General features: G+C 34.3%; 1 protein-coding gene across 5 annotated transcripts in view; it reads left to right on the top strand.

The window, feature by feature from the left end:
- Ccdc178 (coiled-coil domain containing 178) overlaps window positions 1-27,430 on the top strand; it is a 352,256-nt gene that overhangs the window by 323,546 nt on the left and 1,280 nt on the right. The window lies entirely within an intron of this gene.

The following is a 27,430-nucleotide window of genomic DNA, read 5'->3' as shown; positions in this document are numbered from 1 at the left end:
GTACTTTTTAGATTTTATTTACTCTTTCAGGTGTTTTTATTCTTTTATCTTCAAAATAAAAAAATTTTAGAAGTCCATACAATCATACTCAAAATCCAAACAAGATTTTTTTAGGGAAATCAGGAGTGTAATTATAAATGAATTTGAAAGATAAAAATCCATGAGACTAGCTCTGACATATTTTGAAAAAGAAAAAGTGTTGTTGGGTTGAGGGTAGGATTTTATGCTACTGTGTATAGCAAAACATGTCAAAGACTATATTAAATAAATGAAAACAATGTATCAGTGCAGGAATGGACAAAAAGTTCTGTAAGACAGAAGAGTTGGTAAATTTTTAAAGGATCATATAATAAATATTTTCAACTTTGCAGGCCGCCACTTCTCCATTCTGCCTTATGACAAGAGATCAGCCAGGGACAATAGTGTATGTAATGTGTCCCAGTAAAACTTTATTTACAAAATAGGCAGCGGGCCTGGAGGTGACCACCAGAACAGAGAATTCAGGCATATCCTCATGTTTGGAATTTAGGATATAACAAGAGTGTAGTTCTAAATTGTGCATACTGAAAGTGGACTGGTCACTTGCCAGCTGTCTAAGGGATAAAAGTAAATATCCAAAATGTGCTAATAATAATAATTTACTTTATATAATTGATTAATAAAGTCTAGTCAATAGTACATGAAATACAAATAATCTAACACATATTTACAATAACTTGTTTTGTATATTTATAAAATTTCTAGGGTAAACATTTAAAATCCATATATTTAAAAATATAGGTTATTGTATAGTTTTATGGTAGAATGAGGGGAGAAAACCATTATAGAAAATATAGTTTAAAATGACCACATAAAACTTTTTCTTTTTTTTTTTTTTTTTTTTTTTTTTTTTTTTTTTTTTTTTTTTTTTTTTGGTTTTTCTCCGGTACCGGGAACCGAACTCACGACCTTGCGCTTGCCAGGCAGGCACTTTTGCCGCTGAGCTAAATCCCCAGCCCCCACATAAAACTTTTTCATGAAAAAAGATATAACAAAAAAATTTATAAGGACCTTGAAAACACTAAGATATTTATAATATTGTATTCAGCACAAAGATATAGAAGCATTTCCTTGAATCAATATGAAATAATACAACTTAATAGGAAAATATGCAAGTTTTAGAAGATAATGGTTAAGTGATATTCACAAACAATAAAATATTTGTATCAGAAGTACTTGAGAAAAAAATTAATAAAATGTAAAAACCACTCTCAGGCCATCAGACTTTTAAAAGCTATCAGGATGATAAAAGTATAAAATATCTGCCAAGGACTATGTGGTTCCCTTACCAAAATTAACAATCATGTATTTTCAATAGAACAGTTTTATACTGTACATTAGAAAAATACTCCCCATGAGGGGTATTTATGGTCTGTGTGGCAGAAGAGGTTGGTGAGGAAAGAATTCTCTCATATCTGTTTTATTAATGTAGTTTTATTTTATTTTACAACTCTTTTGTTAGGCAAATAATTATTGAAAGTCTACCATGTGCCAGTCAACATTTTGAGTTCTGGGTGTATAGTGGTAAATAAAACATAAAAATCCTTACCCTGTGGAGCTTACCATGCCTGTGGGAAAAACAAGGGAAACAAGTTAAAGCTGTATTAGTGCTATATGTGAAGAAGAAAAATAAAATAGAGGAGAGGCATGTAATGTGACAGAAGAGGTACAAAATGCATTTAAAATTTGTGGCCTTCTAACTTATGTAAGTAAATAAATATTCCAGACTAGATTTTTAAAATCTCTCTTTCCATGTTCAACTGAAAATACACACATATAGCACTGAATAGCAGTCTGAGTTTTGGTGTAGGTGGTCAGTGAGTTGGTTGATTGTATAACCTGAAAGATAAAGCGGATACGAAAATCATGCCTCCTACGATCACTGTATTATATGACGTGCTGTATACTACATGCCCTGCAAACAGTGAGTGTCTCTTTTTTACCTGACATCATTTTAAGGAGATTCTGAAAATACAACTTCTGGCCAAAATCAGCTAGTGATGAATATACTTCTACTTTCCAATGTTTTCACCTTGAGGAACTTGCAGTACAAGTAGTAGAACCCTTGCCTAGTGTGTACAATGCAGCCAACAAGAATGAAAATAAGAAAAAGAACTTCTAGTTCTATGTGTGACATCATTTCAACCTCCTGTATATTCAAGAAGCTATATAGAGATCCACAGCACTTTTCGCCATATAGTGCAATAAAATAAATGCTTGGTTGCCTTCAATTCTTTTGCTTCGTGCCTCAGCTTTTAAGGTATGCATAAGCACATAAAAAGAATTAAACAAATGTTCTTAGTTAAAACTTTCAAATAAATGAAGTACATTTTAGCCAAATATCTTCCTTTAGCTGTGAAATCAGCATTCCATTTTCATCCAAAGCTGATGATAGCTAAAAAATAAATGCCGGTTGCCAAAAGTCATTTCAGAATCAGAAAATGTTTTCTGAAAGGGAGTTTATAAGCTCATTTCTTCTGTACCCCTACCTTAGGACTTTTTCTCTCATTATCCTTCTATGGTTATATTATGCCTCTAGAATTTCATTTTGATTGATATGGCAGGGTGAATTAGCATAACAAACTGAAGCACAGATTTCACTCTGTACTTACTGAATACCAATATAGTACATATAATATGTATCATGGTCTTTTATCTTAAGCAATTTACAGTTACACTGAAGCATACCAATTAATTTCAAGACATATTTCCTGAGTGCCTACTATGAGAAAGGCATTTTTCTGGACACTGAGGGTCTAAAAGTAAAGATAGCAAATCTGTCTTTAATCTCACAAGGGAGCCAGGTACTGTATTTTGTGTAAATAAAAATGGGAGCTTGCAGGGGAATACTTAGCTCAATCTGAGAACAGAAGGTTAGCTTCTTTAGAGGTAACTCCTAAACTACATCTGAAATTTGTGGGTATCTTCAACAAAAGGTAGAGAGAGAAGACAGCATAGTATACAGAGGAAATGACAAGCAATTTGATATTAGTAGAGCATAAAAATGCAAGACAGGGAGTATCAGAGATGAAATGCAGAGGCGGGTATAAATATAATAAGAAATAATTAGTTACATGGTTAAGTGTTACCAAGTACAGACAATAAACTTTATGGTTGGCCAGGAAGCAGAGAGAACTTTGTACAAAAGATAAGACTTGGAAAAGTGGTTCCCAGGAATGAGCACCTGAATATAACTGGAGGAAGGGGAAGATAGCAGGAATGGAATAACTCAAAGCACAGAAAGTACAAGTGACTGATTCCAGTGGTACAGAATAAACATTCATCATTTTTTTAGCAAAGTATTTATCTAGACATTACTATGAACTAACATCTGCAGTCTTTTATATATTTTAATTAATATAATTCTCAAAGAATGCTCTAAGGTGCTACCACAGGATCCCATTTTACACAGAGGGAAACTGAAGCACAGAGAGCTTGCAATAGAGACAGGATTTAAACTTAGGCAATCTGAACGCTATATAGCTGCTCTTAAGCACTCTGCTATGGGAATTCTTTGCGTGGCACTTAGATTAGACTATTTCAAAGGAAAAAAGTGATTACTGAGAGAGAATGTCTTCGAAAAGATCTTAAGATATCAGCCTGAGTAGTTTAGTTTTGACATTTGAGAAGTCCACTAAGTATTCTGTACATAATTCTTGATCATTCAGTCATCAAACCGAGTGTTAACAAATAGTTGTATTCACGTTAGACAACACTTGACTCAATTTTATATTGGCTGTAAGTGGCATGCATTAAAAGAAAGTGACTGGCAGGTTGAAAGTATAAGGATAAAAAGGTAAAAGGACACATCAAGCATAATACAGTCACCAAGGCTATATTAATATTAAATGAAACTTTACAACTAGAAATATTGTCAGGAATAAAGGTAATTTCATAAAGATCAAGAGCCAATTCATCAAGCCCCTGTATAAATATGTATGTATCTAATAGGAAGCTTTCAAAGTCCATAGAGTAAATGTTGAGAAGAAATGTAGAAATGTAGAAATTAAAAGATTATAGTTACAGCTTGAGCTTTCAAGAATCCTCTTTCAGGAAAAGATAAACCATGAAGGAAAGCAATAAGAAGAAGGTAGAAGATTTGAACAACAGCATCAGATAAATCTAAATGACATTTAGAGAACAGTCTTTCAAAGTGGTTGAATAAGCATTATGATAAAGCACATGTGGAACATTTTCACACGCAGACAGTATGGTGCATCATCAAACAACTCTTAATTTAAATGATTGAAATAATAAAAAATGTTTCCCACCTACAATGACATTAGTAGATATGAATAATTAAAAGATATTTGAAAACTCCCCAAATATTAGGAAGTTAACCCACATAATTCTAAAAATTAATTATAAAGAAATTAGAAAATATTTTGAATGGAATTAAGAATGTTCACCCTAGATTAACGCCAAATGATAAAACTGACCCTTGAAGAGACATGAAGCTGAATAGTTTCCATGGGGTAGATTCTGAAGACTCATACTAGGGGCCATAAACCTGGGTAGAGAACAATACAAAGTGAGGTCAGTGTAATAATTTCCAGTGGGCCCAATTTATTGCTTAATTAGCACCTGACTTAACGGTTAGCATAGAGACCCTGGGAGAGACCTATGAATGTTCTGATTAAAATAAAGCTCAGTAAACCAAATTCTTCTTGACTATTGAAGTAATCATGTCTATTTTCTTTTTATATATTTACCTCGTTGCCATATTGTCTCTTTACGTTCAGTGAAGTTTCTTCTCTCCCTACACTCTTTACTTCTATTCCTCTTTTACCTTAATTTCACTTTCTTTCTAACCCTTCATTACACAATTTTTAGGTTTTATTCATCATTTATGGTGCTGATCTTCTGACACTTTTATCTCTCAAAATATCTGGAGTCCTCTATAGCAACTTCCATGAGTGGTTGTGGGTAGCAGTACTAACATCACATTGGCTATTTTCTTTCTATGTGAAGATAAAGGAGAACCTTCCTAACTTTAGATATGAAAGATGAAAATGCATTCATTTCACAAGTATATCAATATGATGCACCTTCGGGATGCTAATAAAGCATATATCAGTACTAAGCTCCAATGAATTAAATTCTCTACCTCTTTATATTAAATAACATCTTAAATCAAATATATTCCTTCATCTTAAAATAAAATAAGCATATTTCTAATTGGTTTTAATTGAAAGATAAAATTTTATGTGTTCTGATTATTTTTTCAACTTTACATGTCTAGTATTTTTATTTTTTTTAATTCACTTAATGCCAGTAGTACATTTTTCAAGTGGAGAAGCCATGTCAATGGTGTGGGGGAGATGAGTTTTTCAAAGACAGAACTTTAAGTTTGAAAATTAGCGACTAATGGAGCATATCCAGTAGGTATTTTTCATACAACTTAGCATCATTATTATATAATGATGCTGCTTTGATATGAGATTAACTCAGACACACCATTTTTCATTCAAAAGTATCAAGATTGTAAAACAATGAACAGTGCCATTGTAACAAGAGGAAAATATTAGGGTAAGGTTCTGAGAACATGTTTTTTAAAAAAACAAAATTTGAAGTAGTTTTGTTATTTCCAGATGGCATCAAGTCTATGCTAGATCACAGATAAAGACACACTTAGGAAGATAAAGAAAAGAATTTAGTAAACCTTAACCAGAAATACTATGTCACAGAGTTAAGGCTAAAAAGGGTCATTTTTGTTTGTTTCATATAAAGTGTACGCTAAATAAGGAATAAAGTATTATGCACTTTACATGCTATCTCAATCCACATAATGAAAGAAGTTTCACTTTTGGATTTTTATTCTTAAGAACTTGCACATATTATCATGGGGGGAAATCATCTAACATGACAAAATCCTGATTTGAAAAACCTTTTCGTTTCTTTATCTTACATATACCTCAGTTGACAAAGAAAATGTTTTCCAACCTAATGCTTATGATCTCTTTAAAATAAACTGAAGTCCAAACACCTAAGAAAAATAAATTTACCTGATATATACACAGCAGACTTCAATCTCATAAACAGCAGATTTCCTAATCATAGCAATTCTCTGTGATGGAACAGAACCTGTTCTGTTTGACAACAGAGCTGGAGCCTGGAGCGAGCAGGACTTTTTCAAAGACTCATAAAGGGCAACCAATGAATTTCTGAACTAACACCGCATTCGTTGTGATCCCTACCCTAACGCCCCTTACATAAGTCTCTGTTTGAGATACTGTACTCTGACTCAGCCCTGAGAAACAACGTCATGGCCTCACATAGTTAAGGTTTCAATTTGTGATTTTTCGGTGAGGAAATATTACTGTCATTGTTCTTTACAGAATGGATCGACCTCATCCTTAACTGAATATGAACCTGTTTAACGTATTGACACTAAGCCCTGACTTTATCAAACATCTATCATTAGAGACCACAGCACATCTGAAGATAGCTTCTTTACCAAAACAAAGATACTCCATAAAAGTCCCCCTGTATTTGTCATTACCTGAATTAGGATATTTCAATACACCTCCAGTACACATGTTGATAGATATATCATTGACTATAAATACATCTATTGGAATGCAACCCATGGTTGCAAAGAAGATTATCTTATTTAAACACACTGGCTTTAAAATTTAGACATTTAATTTAATTATCTTTCCCCAGAAGTATATAAGGAAATCAGAAACCTAGTGTGAATAACATTATCTTCACAGAAATGAAAACTTGCAAGAGCATTTTTTTTGCCACAAATTCAATAATTTTAGTATAATCACTAGCTATGTTTTTGTTTTATAGAACTAGTATGATTTGGAAAAAGAATAAAATTGCTTTTAAAGTACAAAAATAATTATGAACCACTTGAAACGTAATGTCTGTGTTTTATTTCTCATCAGAATTCATTAGTGTGTAACATCAATAATTTAGCCCATCATTTGCCAACACTGACTTGGCTCAGTAGTTCAATCATGTAACCCTGTAAACTCACTTTCCATTAAAATGAATGTTGCTGACAAAGGATAACTAAAGAGATACTTCATTTATTAACTAAAGAGGTACTTCATTTATCAACATTTTTAAATTAGGAGTTTGGGGCCACAGAAGCTTAACGGGATGATTTATTTGAAGGATCTTTATATTAGACCTAAAGACTTATTCCAAATCATATGATGCTACCCACAAAGATAATCGTGTTTCATTTGTACAACATGTGACTCGGGGTCTCTCTTCAGAGACAGGCATAGCCACCTGCAGAGAATCATGTGACCTACCAGAATGAAATGACCGCTTAGTATAAAATTATGAAATGTGCAGTGTTCTGCTGTATCTTCGTTTACTTCTATTGAGTATATTTATTGCAAAATCTACAATATGGCATCCAATGTTGTAATATCATAATATGTTAATGTTGATTTGAAGCATTAAGGAAATAGGCTAACATCAGTTGATGAGTTTAAGACTCTTCAATTCATAAAGTGTAGTTCAATACTGTTATCCTTTAGGACTAGTTCCAAGACACCAGCCCCATCATACCATCATCTGTAGATGGTAAAATTCTTCATAAATAATAGGGTAGTGTTTGGGTGTAACCTATGCATATCTTTCCATACACTTTAAATCATCTTTAATACCTAGTGATTTCTTCTAATATCTAACACAATGTAAATGTGATGCAAACAGTATTGTTTAAGAAATAATGACCAGAAAAAAGTCTGGGTGTTCAGCAGAGATGTGATTTTTTTTCCTCCAATATTTTTGATTCCACAGTTGGTTGAATCTATGAATGCAGAACTTATGGATAAAAGGGGCTGACAGAATTCCTCATTGCTTTCCCCTGACCTACACTGTTCCACATTCTAATGCCTATAGATGTTACTCACATTGTTTACAAGAGAGTTTCATTTTCCAGAGTTGATCTTACACCCTGCTGCTATGTTGACATCACACCACTTTGGATGCAAAAAGCAAATATACAAACAAATAACATCTGCAGTGCAGGGAGCAAAGCATGAAATCAAAATTCCTTATATATGTCAAAATTATCATCTCATAGGCCTTTAAACATGATTCCCAGCAAGTACTGCAAGACTGCATGATCAGCTTCTTCCCTGCGTTTTTGGTAATAAATTAAATGCATGTTACTTATTAAAAAGCTTTTTGTACAACTAGGAGAATCTCAGCACTTAGCCTCTAGAGTTGCCAGCTGGCATCTTTCCCTGTTTTGGATCAAAAAATTCTCAGCCAACTGATTCATTCAAAAGTCAAAATCCAGGGCTGAAGTTGGATTATAAAATATTATCCTTATTGTATCAAAACTGCTTTCTTTTTCTTATCTCATGTCTTGTTTCCCCTTTTGGTTTTCCTTCCTTCTTTAGAAATATACTTATCTTGATAGTCTAAATGAGAATGATCCTACAGGAAAGGTTTCTCATGCCCGTGTTATCTCTCCTTATGAAAGTTCAGGCAGAAAAAAACAATCTCTTCCAAATATTTTGAATAAATAGCTACTCATTTGACATTCAGTGTTAGCATAGTCTACCATCTTTTTGTGGAGACGTAGAGGAAGTTGTACCACATCAAAGCAGTTCACATCAGGGAGTACATAGTGAGTTCCAGCAATACTGCTCTGGTTCAGTTTCTGCAAGATTTTATCCTTTCAATTTGCATTTATTTCAAGTAGGCTGTCACAGATAACCCCGGTGAGCAAGATTTTGTTAGGCCCACTTTACAGATAAATAAACTCTCAGAGGGTATATTTGAACCACCCTCTGTGACATGCATTGCTCATATATGTTAGAACCAGATTTAAATTCCATATTTTCTGACTCCCAGTCCAGACTCTGCTTGATGAACGTGCTGCTGCAAACTGTCATGCTGGCGCTGGGAGAGAGCAGGGAGTGGATACGCAGAAAGACAGAGAATCATGCATTTGTTGTGGGAGAATGTGCAAGACAGGCAAAGGAGAAAAAACTACACGTAGCTAATAGTAAATCATCACTTAAAGAGCTAGAGTTTAAAAGTGGCATTTTAAAGAGCAAATCATCTAAGCTATATTTTCAGTAAGAATATTTTAGAAAGTAAAAATAACACATATTTCAAAGGCATGACTGCACTGACATTAAAATAATGGATGCCTTAGATGAAATAGAGGAGATAAACAATAACTATAACAAAATAATCTTATATGTGTAGCTAAGCATACCTAAAATAGTAGAGAACTGGTAGGGCTGTTACTTCAAGGGACATGAGGAGTTCATTCCATTTGGGTTCCACAGAGGCTAGGAAGACAGTGAAAGCATCCAGAGATAACTTGTGGGTGACTGAAATACTGATTGTCATGCAAATACCCAAGAAGAACAATAGAAACAAGATTTGTGGTCAGATTGTGACACCATTTAAGTAGATGATCTTTGAGAAAAGTAGTGAATAAAGAGAAAGTCAGGGGGAAAGACAAATAAACACCTTAGCAAAGTACCTTGAGTGTGGATTCAGCCCAAGGGAAGCATGTCACCCATCCAAGGAGAAAGTAGAGTAGACCAAGTTACAGCACAAATTAAATGCTATCTGACAAAAACCATGAGAAAAAAATTTCAAGATTGTGGGTATCAGGGTCTAAAACTACAGCTGAGAGCTTCAATGGATGGCTCATAAAAAAATTTATTTCTCAAAGTTCAGAGAACTGGGAAGTCTAAGATCAAGGTGCTGGCAGAATCGGCATCTGGTGAAGAAGGTTATCTTCTCCCTGGGCCCTCAAATGGTGCAAGAGGCCAACGAGATTTCTTGGGTTTCTTTTAGAAGGACACTAATGCTAATCCTGAAGACTCTACTCTCATGACCTAGTCAGCTCTCAAAGGCCCCTCCCTTTAATACTGTCACCTTGGGAAATAGGATTCCATTATATGCATGGGGAAAGCACACAAATGCTCAGACTGCAGCATACATCCCTGAGATATGGGTTTTTTTCCAGTTGTAGAATGCATAACTATGAGTAATGAGGGTCTATTTTTAATTTAGGAATTTGAAATTTTAGCCTGTAGTTTCAATTTACAAATTTAGCCTGGAATGTTGCCATCTTACTCTTTAATGCCTAGTTGTTTTGTTTTTGTTTTTGTTTTTGTTTTTTTTGAGACTTCCCATGCCACTTATTTAGAGCAATGATTTTAGTTATTTTATTATTAGGGAAAGGAAAGAAGCAAAATGATTCTTTTTGTAGTAAACCTGCAGTTTGCAAATTTGTTCTCATATTCTGTTAATTTGTTGTGAAAACAAGCCACAGTCATGGCATCTGTTAAACTAAGTGGCTGTTTAACTGTTTTATACAATATTACATATAATCCAGTCTTAAACCATTATGACGTATACAGTTTATGCTGCATTTCATAGTGATGTGTAAAATTTGAATAACTAGCATAAAATTTCCCCAAAAAACCTACCAAAGTGCATTTTGAATTTCCCAAATGCTCATACAAATATCAGGCATGAAAAAAATATACTGGTGGCAAGCATCTGCATCTTTAGAGTCCTCTCCCACACAATTGGCTGTTATAAACATAAATGTCCATGAATACTTCTTAATCTTTCTCATATTAAAACAAAATTATATAAATTTTAAAAAACAAAACATTTTAGAATATATTTAACCCACTATTCAAACAAAAGGAATACTGAATAAAATCATATTAGATACAGGCAAATAAAAAAGACTTCTTAAATATAAATCAGAGATGGATTCTCGTAGCTAGCAAGCAAATAAAATAAAGCAAATATAAGAAAAACTCGTGAGGGAAATTGCAATACAATCATTTTATTATTTTAGGTATACAGGCAAATAAAAAAGACTTCTTAAATATAAATCAGAGATGGATTCTCGTAGCTAGCAAGCAAATAAAATAAAGCAAATATAAGAAAAACTTGTGAGGGAAATTGCAATACAAGCATATTATTAGAAAATAGGGTAATGATTGCATTTGTAGTTAAGTAAGCATCTATTACTGAATACCTGCAGATAATGAAAATTTATATAAATTCCTGTTGACCAAAACAGATTATGGAGCACTTAGAAAATGTGAATAGAAGCCAATCAGGAAATTCAAGTGACACAAGTTATAAAGGCTAAGTAAAAGAGATCAGGAGTATACCACGTTATGAATGGACAAAGTATTTCTAAAAATCTTTCTAAAAATCTTACTGAATACCTTGAGATAATAAAAACTTATTCAAGTTATACAGAACTTATACAAATTTGTGGTGACCAAAAGAAATTATGAAGCAATAAGACACTAGCATTTCTGTTTTGGAATGCTTCTATGCCGATATGGGGAAAGGGAACTGTTGGTAGAGAAGCGTGTAATGCTGAGGCATGGCAAAGGTTTGAGAGATTTTGTGTGTGTGTGTGTGTGTATGTGAGTGAGTGATCTTGTGTGTGTATATGTGTGTGTAAAATAGAAACCTTTCATGACTTTAATAAACATTTATCAAATATCTCTGTAGGAAGTGAAGATATAACTATAAACCAAATTCAGATTCTATTCTTAGGGCAAGAAAAAATCTTTTCTGCAATATAAAAAAGGCTAAGTTAAGAGGACATGTCAATATAGTGTGGTAAATGCAGTTCCAGGTTAAGAGAAGCAGGAAGAATTTTCAAGACAAAAGGTAAAGAGAATGCTAAGACCTAAACCTGAAAGAACAATGCACATTACTGGAATTACAATACATTGGATTACAGTACATTGGAACCCAGTGTACAACTGCAGAATGCAACTGAGTTATGACTACAGGTGAGTATAGAAAGGTGACATGAATGAGTCATCCAGGTAGCTGCAAGGCATGAAAGAAGCTTGGACTTCTTCCCATGGATATTTAGAGTGAGAATTGATGAGCATAAAGAAAAGGAGATAGGAAAGTAGAGACAATATTCGTATTTATGCAGCGCCTATTACTGAATACCTTGAGATAATAAAAACTTATTCAAGTTATACAGAACTTATACAAATTTGTGGTGACCAAAAGAAATTATGAAGCAATAAGACACTAGCATTTCTGTTTTGGAATGCTTCTATGCCGATATGGGGAAAGTGGACTGTTGGTAGAGAAGGGTGTAACGTAGAGTAGAGGTTTCATGACTGGACCTTACCAAACTGATGAGAGCCCACTTGGAGGAGCTGTGGTGCAGAATACAATTGGGACCTTTAGTAGGCCAGAGTGATGCAATGTCTGTGGAGACAAAGAACAGTATTTAAGAGAGATTAAAGAAGTAGAAATGACAAACTTTAACTGGATACAGCACTCAATAGTAAGAATCCTGGTTTGAAAGTTCAGCAAGCATTGTCTTTTACCGTTCATTATTTTTCAAATTTTATGCCTTTTTTGCTAAACAAATATTCTTTGAACAAACTCTGTGTTGAGAGAAAGAAGAGGACTGGGAAACAAGAGACATATGTCTCTTTCCCTTTGGGCATGGTCTAATACGGCATCCTGTTCCTTTGAAACCATCCCTGTCATTTCTTCCCAACTCTGTCAGTGTGGCCTTAACTCTTGTAACACTGAGAATCTTCCTGCTTTTGTATCTCTAGACTACTTTTTCATACCTCTATTGTGGCTATTGTTTTTTTAAAGCACAACAGTTTGATTTTCATTTGTCATATAGCTTGGAATCCTGAAAATAATACCATATTTAGCTTCATATACCCAATAAAGCCAAAACAATGTAAAATGCATATTATTTAATATATATATAACATATGTATATGTGGCATTTACATAGTATATGCCTTCAATATGTATATATGATGTATAACATATGGGTCCTGCATTAGTTTTATTCAGTGACAAACAACATATACAACGGTGTTCCCGCAGTGTTCTATGGCTTAGAAATGTCTTAGCCATCTTAGTTTGGATAAGTACATACTGGGGTTTACACTGATAAAATCTTGTAAAAATGTATTTCTTAGATCTTGCCTCATAGTTAAGCAGCTCATGACTGCATATCTTTTTCAGAAGTTTTTTAAATCCTCAAGAACAGGATTCATTATTTATTCAGCATTATACCCTGTAGAGTATCTTAAGGAAACTGTACTCTCTCTTCATAGGAAAAACCTATTTTAATATGTTCTCTATAAATGTTTGATGAATAAACAAACTAGCTTTATCAAAGGATTACCTGAACTAACAACCAGGAAATAAGATGCTATTTAACTGATTTATAGACAATTAAACCAAGGTAGTGTTAGGAGCAATTTCAGATTCATTCTACTGGAAGAAAAAAAAATTTTTGCAAGACATGCCTTGGAGGCAGTGGACTTTTTTCCCCACAGTGGGCTTTTAAGACAGACAGAGGACAACTTATTTTGTAAAAGTCATATTTGAGAGATCTCTTGTGTATTAATTTTCCTGATACCAGTGTGCCTGTAGGGCTAAGAAAATTTAAGATATTGTGTAAAGCCAAAAACTAATGAGGAATATGTAAAACAAAAGCTATGAATTAATATTTTTAGAAATGTGAGTATTAAAATCTATTATAAATTTGCATTTACTTATAATGTCATTCAGAAGTAAATATATAAGAGCAAAAGGTCCAGAGCACAAAAATAAGGGAATCTGAAGAAATAATATCAACACTGCAAAACTGACAGTGAAAAATTACATCACTATGCTGATTTACAAGAAAAAAGAAAGAAAAGTAACTAAGTATGTACCAGTTTAAAAGACTTATAAATTATTTTGTTTTTATATGGAATATCTTTAAAAGGATATTTTGTTCATAATTTTTAAGTTGGGCTAGATGACCATTTTCAAAAATGTATTGAAAAAAGATAAATGCTTATCCTATGTTATTAGTGAAGATAAACTTTAGTTTACCAATGATAAGGTAGATATAAGCTGTAGTTTAAAGAAAAATGGCTGGAGATATTAATGAAGTCTATATATATGATGATTTTTCTCTGCAAAAAAAATATGGCTTTCAGCCAGAGACCAAGTCTGTAGCTTTGAACTAAAGCTCTTTAACATTTTTGTTTCACCAAGTAAGCCAACCGACAGGTGCAAAAATACTGAATGTGGTTAGTTAACATAATAAATTTATAATAAAGGATATGGTCTTATCAATCAGATACACCAGTATATTGTATTATTTCTCTTCCAAAATATAAATTAGTAGAAAAAAAGATAGATATTAGGAAGTAGAAATATCCTTTCCAAATGGGAAAAAGAACAAGGATAGAGGAAAGGGAGAGGGAAAGAAGGGAAAGGGGGATTTAAGAAACAGCTGAATTTTAAGTAGAAATAGAGCTTTTGCAATTGGGGAGGGCAAGAAGAATTGGCAGGGGCAGGGAGGGATTGGAAGGGAAGGAGACAAAAAAAGAATTAACATGAATTATGTCTACGGATAAACTCCCCGTGATAATCGTAATCATTATGTTCTGCAAACACATACTAATAAACAAATAAAAATAAAGGATATGGCCCATGGTGCCTCCAGATTATCCCACAAGGTGAATAATTCTGGTAAGGGTTAATCCCAGAAAATTTACATAGGTTAGTATACCTATCAGCCAAATAAAAAAGAATAGATCTGTTAATGGATCTTACAGCAATTACTACTGGCTGGATTACTAAATTTCCTTGTATAGACTACTTTTTTCTTTTAATAAAATAAGGATGTAGTAGTTAGAGAGATAATGGTCTAATAGCAGAAAAAGCAAAAATCTATAAGTGAAAAAATATAGACACTTGCTTTGCAGAGGTATAAAGCAACACTAAACCCTAAAAGCAACAAACTACAGTAAATCATTCTACTAAGAGTTGCTTGTAGTGCATTGATTGGCCATCTTACAAAACTGAGGAGCCATTACATTCTGACAGCAGTCCAGAAAGTTCTGCTTTCAGACACTTGCCACTTAGCAAAGCATTTTTATTCCCATAATCTACAAATTTGCTTAGCTAATGCTTGTTTGGCCCAATGGTTTCACATAAGCTCTCTTAAATATTTCAGAATGAGCTTCATTATATTATAAATATCTCTGAGGAATATACAGAAATACATTTATTAATAATTACTAAGACATGTAAATCTAATTATTTGTAAGAGCAATCATGGAAATGCATGTTGACCTTCAAGTTGCAAGATACTCTTTACTCAAGTTTGAAATTTTACTCAAAGATTTGACAGTACCAAATATATTTTCACATTCTCTTACTTGCACAAAAAGTTAAATACCACTCAGCCCAAGTTGTACCTACACTTTCCTATATTTTGGAGCAATTCTTACATATCTCCTTATGTTATTAAGCATGTTATATATTTATTTTATTAAAATTAACTTTAAATTGCTGCAAATAACTTTTTTATTTTGCACAGAGCAGTATCAGTTTTCTTTCTAACATATGAAACTCATAAAACATTCCTTAATTAAGAAATCTTTCATGTTTTCTTCAAATAATTTTTACAATAAAACAAATTTTACATTTTATTGTGGTGGTATCATCATTTTTAGACAAAATGATACTGATTTCATTCACCATTTCACTGGGATTTTCCATTGGATTTTTACTTGTGAAGAAAGTAAGTCATAAAATCATTAAGCCAAATTATATTTTCATGATTATCAGTTGCTTTGATTTACATCAACTCTGATTTTTTTTAATCATAGAATAATAACATAGACTTGTCCTTTCAAAGAGAATATGGTTTCCTAGGGCTAAAGTTTTAAATAAATGAATTCTTTTCAGCCATGTCTTTTAGGTATATTCAAACATATTTGATTTCCCTCGATCTCTTTTGGGAGACAAACAATATTTGTCATATATTTTCACAATAACAATTTGCAAATTGCAATGATTTCAAGTATATGTCTTATTTCCAATTTTCTGAATTTAAAAGATGCAATTATAAGAGGAGGATTAGATGTCTCTGAGACTGCTTTGAATAGAAAAACATCCTGGCCAGTTGTGCGAGAAGGAGAGAGAACAATATAAAAACTATCCCGATTGATCTCTGTAGTGCATGGGGGCGAGGGCAGAGAACACGGGAGAATTCCTCAGGTAGAGACTAAGACAGAGGAACACGACTGTGGAAAGCTGGAATCCAAGTTGGAAGGAAAGATGAAGGGAAACTTTGAGAACATACTCTGTACTGAAATGATATAATTCTCCAGCACCTTCCCAATCTCAAACCTCATAGTAAAAAATAATAATAATAATAGCTTTGGCTACCACACACAAAACATGTTTATTAATAAAAGGGGAGACTCACATCCACATCACCAATTTCTGGAAATAATTGCCACTGTTAGAACTCAGAAGAAACCGTTATAAGTAATCGAAGTTGAATGAAACTCCCAATTAAGATGAAATAACAAAGGTTATATTTACCATTCTGCCTCAAATAACCGCAAACACGCGCACATGTGCACATGAGCACACATACACACACACATACACACACACACACACACACACGGACACACACACAGAATAATAGTTTTCAAGACTTTGGACATTAATCAGTAAATGGCAGGGATCCAACAAAGACCAAAATGGCACAGAACAAATGAGATGAGCCCTAAAATTGTCCAACTTTGCTGCTTTGAGAATGCTTGTGAGCCATAGTTTAGGTGCCTGGAGCTTCCCTGAGGCTTCCTGGAATGACTTTCTCAGTTGTGTACTCTTATTGCAAAACTATATCAGGCCAAAAAAAAGTCACTCAAAATATAAGTGACAGTAATATCTGGATGTTATGCAAGACCTGTTCCTACCAGACAGAATTTCTGAAAACCTCATAATTCATGGGAAGTTGGGTAGGTATCCAGAAAAGTCTTGCTCAGCAGTGGGGATAAGTTATTTGTAGGCTAAACACCACTCTGGTTTCACCTAACAAATCTTAAAAGCCAGACTCAGAAAGATCAAAGTACTTTCAAGTAACCTAACTTCCTCTCAGAACAAATCTCAAAACTATGGGAATATAAAAACATCCAGTATCAAAGAAGGTAAAGTTCAGGATGTACGGCATTAAATAAAATATCACTAGAAGTGCGAAAAAGCAAAAAAAAATACAACTGAAAAAGAGAAGGAAAATTAATAAATTGAGACTGGAACAGAACTGATACAGAAGATAGTTAAAGAGTAAGTTTTTGAACTAGTATCCCATGTTTATAAGTTAAAACTCTGGAGATATAAAAAGAAATCCTATTTAATTTCTAGAAGTAAAAATCATAATGTCTGAGATAAACATTATATATAATAGAACTTACAGCTGATTCACTATTACATTTAAAAGATTAGTGAATTTGAAAGTTTAGGAAATGAAGAATATCAAAGATGATAAAGAGACAAATAAGATTTTTAAAAATGAAAAGAGTAGTAGTTAACTGTGTGTTATCTTTAATTGACCTAATGTATATGATTGTTTGCATCCCAGAAAGAGAAAAACATCTTCAGAAAAAATCATGGCTGAATTTTTTCCACATATACACCATACTATATGCAAAAAGAAATATAAGAATCTCAACAAATCCCAAGATCAAGAAACATAGAAACTGTACCAAGGAACTTCATAATCAAATTGCTTAAAGGTATTAATAGAGAAATATATTTTAAAAAGTCAAATAAAAGTGACTGTTTCCCTTTTATTTATTAATAATAACAGCAGTAATTCAGTTCAGCAAATCTATAGAGTAGCAACAAAAACCAAAAGACCAAACAATGACCTAATTCGAAGAATAAATGTGAGCAGATATAATTTCTACTCTCAAGGAGCACGCAACTCGGGCATCATTTAAGGATCACTATATAGAAACTTTTGTGGAAATGAACAAACTGTTAATCCCTGTATTTTCTATAATCTTTTCATTCCTTGGTAATTTTAGTCCTAAATATTCTGAAATTACATTTTTCAAACAGTGTTTCCCCTTCTTAATATTCATTTGAAAGCAATCAAGATGTTTAATTTTTGAGGAAAAGTAGTAGATAAAAAGAGTATTTCAGATATGCTGAGATGATAGTAAAATTCAAATTCAAAAACAGTGATTTTGCTTCATTTTTAGGGAAAATTCAAGAGATTATCCCTGAGAAACAAACCTAAGCACTGACAACTGTCAGTATTACAGTTAGTCTCATGCGCAAGGGTTCTTTGAGGAGCTCTCATGCGCGGGGTACCCAGGGCACAGAGCATCACTGGAAATGATCTAGGGACTCTGCTGGTGTGAAGGACAAGGCAGCACACAAACACAAGATTTCACTGCTGCTTCTTCCCATCCCCAAGTGCAAAGTAAGCAAAAGTAGTCCATAAGCCATACAGTACTTTTATACAAGAGATGGTTTGCCTAGAGTTTTACAATCTAGTAAGGTAAAGGAAATTCAGATTATGGTATGTAAAATAGTAAAAAAATTAGAAGAACACATTTAGAAGCCTGGTTAAAATTGAATTCAACTAATATCTGAGATGCCTGTGCCTTATTGCTGTCAACGTTCAAAACGACCTTCCATCAAGTCCAGAACAAAGAACAACAAATTGTAGTTTTCGCGATGGGAACATGAGAAAATACTGTATAAACAGTAAAAACTGAGGGCTCACTACATACAAATGAAAATGTGCAAAAATTCTAGAATGCATTGTTCTTTAGATTTAGGTCTTTCCTGGCAGAGAAGTCAATTAGTTAGGCCCCTGAAGTGCTTCAATACATGACGCCATGTGATCTCCAAGACATGCTTTTACTAAAGTGGAAGTCGGGAAAATTCAAAGACAGTATGTAGGAAAATATAAAGCTTTTATGTGAAAACCACACAATACTAAATTGGTTTACATAAGCCTATTTTCCAACCCAAATTTTATCTAGTCAGTAATTTAAAATACATTGCAATAACTGATAAAAAGTTTCAAATGTGAGGGAGAATGTTCATATTCACAAATTATGTACAGTACGTCAGAAACTCACATAAGATTACTAAGTAGACTTTTAAGTGGTCCACACTTCTACAAACAAATCAATTCTCAGTTGCTGTGAGGTCTCGTTATACCTCAAGGCTAATGACAACTTCAGCACTGCCTTTAGAACCCGCAACACGCACATGCTGTCCTACATGGCCATTTGATTGGGTTCAATTTTGAGATCAAGATACACTCAGCTACCACTTTTGTTTTATAATCGGAGTAAGAAACTTTCCTACAGAGCCGTAAAGTTCAGTAGGAAGGTGGCTTCTAAGCAGAGTTGGGAAAACATACACTCTTCAGGGAGGCATATATAGGTGCTAGAGTGACTTGCTGAAATCAAACCTTACCCCACGGCCACACCACAGCACGCAGTGCTGACTTGACAGTCCTTTCAAGAGGCCCATCTGTGAGTCCCTGTGACAGAAAGCAGATTACTTTGAGGTGGACTATTTATTATCTTCTGCTTTCTGTCTACCGGTCCAAATATGTTTGTGACCACACCCTTTCCACATTCAGCAATCAAGCTGGAAAATAACTACCTACAATTCTAACCAGGCTCAGGCTTTAAAAGTTCTATAACTTTAGCAAGCTCTCTCCTTGCTGGGAAGAATAGCTCGGAAACTATCATAGCCACCCCCTACATAAAGATTTCCCCAGTTTCAAAAGGCCGTGACTTACCTTCCGTGGAATAGCCAACCTTTATCTATATGTCCCCTCTGGTCACTAGGTCAATTTTGGGCACAGATTTGTTTTCTGTGTTGCATGCTTGTGAGCCTCATTGTTTCTTTATCCTATATAAGCCCATTGGCAGTGCAAACTTACTACAGCAAAAATTACTGAGAACTTCAAAGCCTTAAATATAATGCATATTTAAGAAAGAATAGAGGAAGAAAAGTATAGAGCAGGGAGGGAGGGAAGAGTGGGAGGGGAAAATACATTGGCATAGCCTAGGTTTAAAATACACCAGCAAATCACTGGCTAGTTGTGTACTTTTATCCTGAGAAACTATACTTTGGACTTAAATTGGGCATAATACACAGCTTCTGAAAGGCAACTCCTCATTTCTGCAGTTGGGAACTCTCAAAATACTCTTTACTGAAAATGGGAATATCTTGTAACTTCAGCTCTTGTTTGTGCTTATTAGTGATCGTGCGTTTAACTGTGAGACTTCATCTGTAAGTAAATCTGTAGGCTTTTGTGTCTCTTAGTATGTCAGGTTGTGAAATACAAGGTTGTGGAGCTTACGCTCCGTCACTACTTCAGTCTTGATGATGCCATTCCTTGTTCATAGATTTCACTTGTCTTCGGACAACTCCAATAAAGTCTAAGCTCCCTTCCAGAGGCAGCTGGATTGACAGAAAGGTGGAATGATCTTTTGAAGACACTTACAGAGCCAGCTAAGTGGTGATAGCTTGCAGGGCTAGGGCAAGGTTCTTCAAAAGGTTGTATATGCTTTTAATGTGCACTTACTATATGGTACTGTGTCTCCCATAGCCGGGATTCACAGGCCCAGGGTTCAAGGGTGGAAGTGGCAGTGGTACTACTCACCATTACCCCTAGTGACCCACTAGCAAAATTGCTTCTGTTCCCTTAACTTTATATTCTGCTGGCCTGGAAGTCTCAGTTCCAGAGGACAGAAGGCTTCTATTCGGATGCACAATGATCCCATTGAACTGGAAGCTAAGCCCCTTGGTCATTATTGTCTCCTTATGCCTCTGAGTGAATGAACTAAAAAGGTAGTTACAATATTAGCTAGGGAGATTGACCCAGACTATCAAGGGGAAATTGGACTATTATTCCACAAAGCAGGAAAGGCACAAAATACTTGGAGTGCAGGAGAACTCTAAAGGAGCCTCCTAGTATTACCAGGCTCACTTTTTAAGGTCAATGAGGAACTGCAAGAATTCAGCCCAAGCAGGATAACAAATGGTCCAGAACCTTCAGGAATAAAGGTATGGGTCACCCCACCAGAGAAAGAACTAAGACCTGCTAAGGTGCTTGTTGAAAGCCTAGGGAATACAGAATGGGCAGTAGAAAAAGGTTTTCCTAAAAATCAGCTAGTATGCTTCCTATGTAATGTAATGTTGATAGACTTACTGTTGGCTATTAAGTACTGTTAAATCTATACTATAATGTTCAAGTTATGAAATGTTAGGAGTAAGCATCACGCAAAGAAAACTTCCCTTCTGTTTCTGAGGAGGAAATTGGGACATTTCTGTTTGTATGCACTATAGTTATAACATGTTGGGCATAATTATGAACTTGTCTTTGTACATGGAGACTAAGTATGATTTAAGGCAATGTATCTCGTTGTCAAGTTGTCAACAGATGGATTGTGATAGCTAAATGATTGTGTGAACTTGACTAAGAAATGCCCAACAAAAGTGGATCAGCGTAGCTCTGGGTGTGGCTGAAGGGATTTACTGAAGACAGAATCCCCACTCTGGGTGTGAGTGCTACCAACCAATAGACTTGTTGCCTGAATGGAATATCAGGGAAATAAAGGAAAGCTTGCTTCTGTTTCTGTTAGACAAGCTCTAGTCTTCAGCTTCACAGTGGACACTGTCATTTGGCTTGCAACACGGACTCTTCAGTTTTCCATCACAGACCCTTAGACCTCTTGATACAGACTCTCATGGACTACTCTTGGGGGCTCCAGGCCTTCGACTGGATCCTTTGGATCTCAAGTCCACAGGCAGCGCTTTTGCACTCTTCCACACCTACTCTGTGGACAGCCATCATAAACCTAGCTTGTAAGTTCTTATATATTTGTTTAACTTGCATTACCTCTTTTTCTCTCGTAAACACTGAGTGATACAAATATTCGTTTCATGACTCTAGGTCATATAGATCCAATTCGCCCGTTCCACTTTCTTGTAACACAAGGATGCTTAGACATTTGATATTCATTAATTAGACCCATACTTTTCTGTCTCCTGCCTCGTTTTGATGATCAGCTTACACAGCATTGTTCCGGACACTGCCCTTAGCTCACACCTATGAGTGGCATTGACCCTTCAAAATCGCCCCTCTGTGGCCATATCACATTCTACATCCTGCACTATTAGACTAGCTATTTCCACACTGCTTTAGGCCAAACTATATTTTGTGCTCTAATTTACTGTCCAGAAAGAAGGAATCTTGCCTTAAAAGCATGTATTATTTTTTCACTTTTAGCTGCAGTATCTTTCATTATATCATCAGCAATGCCTAAGATATGACAAACACAAATGAATACTTATTGAATGAATAAATTAAAAATAAAAGTAACTTACAATATCTATAAAAGGATTATATCTAAGCACAAAGTGGTTTTTTTTGTTTTTTTTTTTTTTGGTTTTTCTCCGGTACCGGGAACCGAACTCACAACCTTGCGCTTGCCAGGCAGGCGCTTTTGCCGCTGAGCTAAACCCCCAGCCCCACAAAATGTTATTTTAAATGAAATTATTTTTCCTCACACCATATGGTTTTTCCAGAATAGATCTATCCAGTGGGATTTTAATCAGTGCTGTCCAGTAAATGGTCAAGTAGATAATACATTCTACAAATGGCAAATTTTAAAACATTGAGCAAGATTTCTTTATTTTTCTTAATTTCAGAATATCTGAGATCATTTACTATGCCATTTTGCCATATATATACATATATATGGAATAAAGTATTTAATGTTTACAAAATTTTTTACCACAGAACATGCAAAGTTTTATTTTTCTCAGAGGAATATGTGGGCCTTCGAATTGTACTCTGAGAAGAAAAACACAAGTAGGATTAATCTGCTAATTAAATTAGCAATAATTACATGGGTAGAAAAAAATAAATTAGTATCTAATTTTATTCACAAGGACAATTTGAGGAAAGGTTACCACTTGTGTTGAATTTTAGGTAGAATACATTTAATTTCCTAATAGAAAAAAAAAATAGAACCCATTGTTACTCATGGATTATTTTTCTCCTCAAGAATCTAGCAAGATCCCAAAGGATAATCATTCACTCAATGCAAGATTCACATGGAATCTTCTTTCCTAATTGGCTAGTAAAAATACTTTCTCCCTTAGATTACATTTGTTTTGAATAATTAGACCTGTTTGTCAACTACTACTATGTTAAATGCAAAAAGTAAGCATCATTTCTCTTCATCATGTGGTGTGTTGTCAAAGATGTGATTATTTTCCTTTTAACCTAAATAATGTTCCACCACATTTCCTGAGTGGCAGCCTCACTCTCCAGGTTCTCCGCTCTCCTTGCAATCTCCTCTAGCCCCAGCAAAAAGACTTGCAACTGCTTTCATCTTTCTGAATGTTTAACTTACTTTGGATATCTGATAATATTTGAAATGCCGCTTAAAACTAGCAATATAATGTTTCTTCTGAACGCTCCCTGCCAAAAAAATCTAATAACATTGCATAGAAAAGACAAAGTAACAATTTTCTTTCTTCAAAACCACTCGGCTATGCAATCTTGAGGTTTTTTAGACCTTCAGAAGATATGATCAGCATGCATAGGAAAAGTCTTCCTTTCTCTTCTTACCTTCTTAAGGGTTCACTGTGAAGCATTAATAGCTGTACTGCCTTGTTAGAAAAATTCCATCAACATGCTTTGGGGGATAATTTGATTTTTTAGAAAAAGAATAAAAAACACCAAAGCTGAAATATAGCTTTTATAAGCTGCAAGATCAACTCACCATGTGCTTTTTTAATCTACTGAAATATATACATTTAAAGAGAAAACACAGATGATTTAGCATTCTCTCGTATTATGTCAGTGAGCATGACTACTTTCTCATTTTTTTTCTAATACTCACTGGTGCTCTGACTTATGGGGAAAAAACTTTCATGAAAAATGTGTGCTACTTTTCCGCTTTTGGCCTTGTATGTGCTTCTTCTCTGCCTTAATTACAATATAAATCAACTGCAGAAAAAGATTTACAGTGATCACTCCTCACTTAGAGAGCTGTGAAGATTGATCTGGAAGTAGTATGTTTGTCAAGCCCTGTGTCTGCTCCTTGTCCTAGCCAGCTCTGAAGTGAATCTCAGGGCACATATGGAGGTGTTTCGAAAGAAGTCAATATAAGAACAGAAAAGATGCTGGTAGATGGCTCTTTGTTCTCAAAGAACTTCTGAACCCTTACCCTTCCAAAACTCCTGGGCAAAAGACGTTTCACACAACTGTGACTTCAAACCCATTTACTATGTCAGGAGAAAAGAAGACCACAGCTGTTGAACTTATTCCTAATGATTCTATGTGGTCAACCAGATGAGATGGCAATTGTAGCAGAAATATCCCTGTTTTGAGTGGGCTGATTCTTAGGACTGCCATCAAGAATTTATTAAGAACTTAACTATATCTTCAGGTCATTGTACAAGCTTCTCCAAGAAGGATGAATCAGTCCTTATTTTCATAGAATTTGTCTTTTTCTAAGGTAAGCTCATTCATTACTCTGAAATATCAAAACACACAAACATAGGATTAAGAAAGTAGACACAGCATAATGTGTACTTCTGCCTTTTTGCTCCCTGGGAAGTTTGGGAATGTGCTGAATTTGGGTCTGAACTCAGAAGCTTGACCTAACTTCGCACCTCTCCTTAACACCTGCACTGCCCTCCTATTGCTCCACAGGCCGGCCAGTCTCTTTGACCGACAAAACTGAAGAAGTGCAATAGCATGCCTTTTGTCTTTCTTCTCATAAGATTTATTTGAAAAGTGTTTTTTTGCTTTTAATTTGACTATATCAGTTTAAAAGTGACCTCAGTGATTTCCTTTTCGATGTAATATAATAAAACCTGTAATAAATTGCTAGGACAGCTGATGCTAACTTGCCAACATAACGTCTTAAAAATGTTCTCATTTTCCCAAACAACACTCTAGAAAAAAATCACATTTTCCTGTTCAGTTGTCTCCAACATTTGTTTTCCTATAGCCAAATGCTCCTGTTAAATCATCGAGTGCCAAAGATGTTCACTCTTAGTTCATAGAACCCAGACTGAAATGTAATCATACTTTAAAAATAAAGTATATTCTCAAATCTAGAAATTAGCTAGTAATTGAAATTATCATCACAGTGTTTTAACTGATGACCATTGAACTCTTTTCTGGCAAACGGCTCATAGAGCATTAATTGCACGTCACATTACAGATCTGCGGAGTTAAGTTCTGTCTTGCCCTTGGGACTGCGAGAGCTAAAGCAACTTTGTAAGTGTCTTTCAGAATTGGAAAAAAAAATCATTAAACTGAGAGAGTTCGACTTCGTCTGTGAAATATGTGCTCTGCTGTCCTTTTAAATGTCATTTCCTTAGCATTGGAAAGGTCTATAAGTTCAGTTCCCAGCAATGAAAAAAAGTCATTTCTTTCCCCTCAAATCTGCATTATGGGTTCCATGGTACTAAGAAACAATGGAAACAGTGCCTCTTACTTTGCCCAATATCTCCCTAACTACCTTCCTCAGAAAACCATTCCGTAGTGCCCCCGACCAAAGGATGCAGGAAGAGACGTTGATGCTGGTTTCAGTTTTTCTGAGCAGTGTTTGCACAGGGAATTTTTACAGTCCTATAAACATTTAATGGATTATTTAAATAACTCATGATAATGACTTACTGTAATAGGAACAGGATCCTAATATAGGAATTTAAAAACCTCTCTCCCTGGCATCAATCAACAAATGATACTGCTAGACATAATGTCTACATTATGAAGTTTGTAAGAAGCAAAAGAAGAAAAGTTGATAAAAATTAATGAAAGATGTCTTTGAAAATGCAACCATATGCCAAACTTGATGCAGTCATTCATAGAAATATAAGTATAAATTTAGTATCTTCAAATCTCATTAAAAGTGAATTCATCTTTATAATTTATACAGTGTTTGGTTTGTTTTGAATCAAGTATTTTGTTGCTTTTTATCGTGCAAAGGGTTTTATTTTCTAAGCAAATTCTGAAAACAGAGTAAGAAGGATATAGCTACCAATTTAAACAAAGGGACTCTTTTGACATCTTAGAAGCATACATATCCAGAATCTAATTATAATGATAATTTAAGACTAACAGAATACAAGCTGTCATTTTATTATATAAATATCAAATCATTTGTAATTAGCTATTTATTAAAGCAAGGCTCAGTCCAGTTAAATTTATCTTACAAAATTTGGCTTCCTTATATCTCCATTTTTCTGTCTGTTTATAATAGTATTTCTATGTTTAGATTCATTGGTTTCAGATAGGAAAGAGCTAGTTTGCTCCTGTCTGGATGCTGACTCATGCGGGTTATTAGTGCTGATCAGAAAATAAGATTTCATCTGAATTTTTCCTTCAAGTTGCATTTTGTTTCAAAGATCAAGGCTCAGTCACCATCACCACTCTTGTGTGCTACCTCCATAATTAAGAAATAAGTTCCTACGAAGACTAAAACAGAGTTGTCTTTCACAATAAAATGATACATGCATTCCTAGCCCATCCATTGGTCAAGTATTTTGTATGTGATAGTCTCATTTCTACCACTTTTGACTATTTCTATTATGAAACTTTTTCTAACATAGTTTGACTGAATTACAAGGTATTCTAAAAGTACAATGATAGTTTAAAAGTACAATGGTATTCTAAAAGTACAATGATAGGCTTTATTCAGATGGATTTCATTCTCTTATTTAGAATAATTTTATTTTAAGTTTTTATTCCTAAAGGAAAATGAAATTTTTGTCTCTTATGAATATATATAGAAGTATTTATATTACCAAGAAATTAACACAAATATATATCTTACGATTCTATATTCTTAAGGAGGAATCGAATCACGTTTCCATAAAAAAAATGTTCTTTACCTGTTTAAGTATTGCCTTGCATCTCTATTTATAAAATGTGCTCATAACAGCATTGAGACGTCCACAGTCAGACCTTTTAAGGGATTATTTCACTTCTTGGGTAATTAGAGTAATTTAGCCTTTGGTATAGAAGCTATGAATAGCACTTGAGGGATGAGGCATATAATAATTACCCAGAAAACCACTTATATGTACTATGGCTCAGTTATAACATGCATTTAAAATACCGGCAGATGAAATCAATATTAAAATTAGAGCACATATTTCTAGTACATATTCTTTAATATTCAAAAATAGGAAAACTGTTTCCTTTTATGTACAAGAATATTTTGAGAAAAATCTTTATATTTTATGAATTATATCAAATGTCTTTTTGTTATTAATTTTTAGTAATTGCTTTTGTAGCACACAGTGATTATATTTGTTTTGGAGAGTTGGCACGTGTACATACCACGTCTTAATTCTTACTCACCTTTCCCTTCCCCCTCCGCTCTTTCCCTCCACCTTTTACCTCTTGCCTGCCTTCCCATTTACAAAAAAGAACTATCTAAATCTTTTACAATAAATAAACTCAAGGGTCCAAAACTTATAAAAAGTTAAACTTGTATGTGATTCTGTCACAGCTGATATTTAGAAGAGGAAACTGATTCTAACG

Source organism: Chinchilla lanigera, unplaced genomic scaffold, assembly GCF_000276665.1.
Source record: "Chinchilla lanigera isolate Chin_1 unplaced genomic scaffold, ChiLan1.0 scaffold00001, whole genome shotgun sequence".
NCBI lineage: Eukaryota > Metazoa > Chordata > Mammalia > Rodentia > Chinchillidae > Chinchilla > Chinchilla lanigera.
This window is presented reverse-complemented; position numbering and strand designations above follow the sequence as displayed.